This window comes from Carassius auratus, chromosome 1 (genome assembly GCF_003368295.1).
Source record: "Carassius auratus strain Wakin chromosome 1, ASM336829v1, whole genome shotgun sequence".
In the NCBI taxonomy this organism is placed as follows: domain Eukaryota; kingdom Metazoa; phylum Chordata; class Actinopteri; order Cypriniformes; family Cyprinidae; genus Carassius; species Carassius auratus.
The window spans coordinates 2,995,910-2,997,948 of record NC_039243.1 but is presented as its reverse complement, the minus strand read 5'-3'; positions in this window follow the sequence as shown (position 1 = coordinate 2,997,948).

Here is a 2,039-nt window from a genome sequence, read left to right as displayed (position 1 = left end):
TACATTCAAGCTGAAAACGAATCTTCGAGTAGTGCGTGTGAAGCTAGGGGATTGTTATGATAAGAAGGGAGGATAGTGCAGGAATCTGAGCTATTCTGATGCTGGTTGTAATAGCCCTTTTGCCAATTTTCACCTGCCTGCGGGGATGGAGCTCTTCAATTCATGATCCCAGAAAAGCGTTCAGGCCTGCTGAGCATCATCCCAGCTAAAGTTACTGTGACAGTCGAGCAGGTTAAAGAGGAGAGATCCAGAGAGACATAAACAGTGCTCATCTTACTGCTGTGTTTTTGGACTGTATCATCTGATACACTGAGTACTAAACTGTTTGGAACTCAGTGCTGTTTTAGCACTTCTGTATAACATGCTTATTTATTTTATTTTATTTTTTATCAAGTTACACACCTGACAGTGATACTTTAACCGTATAACACTTCTGTTTGCTGATGCACTTCAGAAATAATAATCATATTTATTATCCTGAGTTTTAACCATTTACAGAACTGATGAAATGAAATGAATTATTTTGGAATAATTAATTAATTTGTTAATTCTATTTCTGAGTGCAGTTAATATGAGCTAACACAGTCAGATACAAAACTAATGTGTCATAAAAATGGACAAATCTAGTGTACACTTCAAAATGATAGATTCAAGACTTCTATTTAACCATCACCACTGACAGGGTGCATAAAGTAACCATATCTTGCATATATTACACACATATTAAATAATTTCATATTAACAAAAAAAAAAAAAAAAAAAAAATTGTGTGTTGCTATATATATATATCATTTAATTAAATAACCCACTTTCAATATGAACAGTCAGTCTTTTGAATGAATGTTAGAAATGCTCACTTTAAAAAAAATTAAATAAAATCATAAATAATTAAAATGAATGACTTTGTTTTATATGTTATACTTTGTTTTAACTCTTTTAGTAAATTAACCATGCAGTATCTTTTTCTAATTATTGAACGCATGAACAAGGCATCTGAGCAAGGCTTCAAAGACAAAAGCTCAGGAGCCACTGACATAAAAAGGATGTAAAAAGCAAGACTTCTCTGAGAATGTCATAAGGCTCAGCGCCACTAGAGGGAGTATTGTTTTTCTCCATATGAGTGGAGTTAAAGGAAAACAAGACTCACCTTTAAACAGGTGACCAGAAGCGAAAGTAAAAACATCAAAAAGAGGAAGAGACGCCATTTCAGGGTGTAAACGGCTGCATATTTTATGGTAAGTTTAGAACAAATTTCTTATTTAACCATACAGTCATATAAAATAAGATGCTATTCGAGATTAGCAAAACCTGAACATTTTATTTTGACGGTTTAACAGCTCTGACCAAAATGGCAGTGACTTGGTTGTTAAAAATGTTAGCCTATATAATATAAACAAAACAAAGAAACTAAAAGCCGATGTGTGTAATTGCTTTATATTTGCTTTATACATTCTGCAATGTCTAGATCCCGTGACGTCTACAAAACAAACCAATATATATATATATATATATATATATATATATATATATATATATATATATATATATATATATATATATATATATAATAAAAAAATAAACAGAGAAATTTTAAGTAACATAGTTCTCAAATTGCAAAAGTAATTTCTGATTGTAACTGATATGTGAGTGTGATACATTAAACAAAGTAAAAAAGCATAGCTGAATACTGTACAGCATTTCCATTTCCACATCAGTAATTAAACTACTAAAAGTACTAAACATTTGCATACTGTTGTGAAGCTATATTTTGTTAGATGAAAAGTTCCTGCAGGAACAACCATTAATCAAATTAGCAAACAAGTATGTGAATGTTCCTTGTTATGCAGTTATACAGCAGATCACAATCACACTTATGTGTGAATATTAAGAAATGGTTAGTCTTACTAAAAAAATTTATTCTGTCATCATTTACTCACTCTCATAGAACATCATCTATTTTCTATATCTATTTGTCATGTATTTATTTGTCAAGTGTCTTCTTTCTTTTTAACTATCTTTTGTATTTTTCTTTTTTTAGG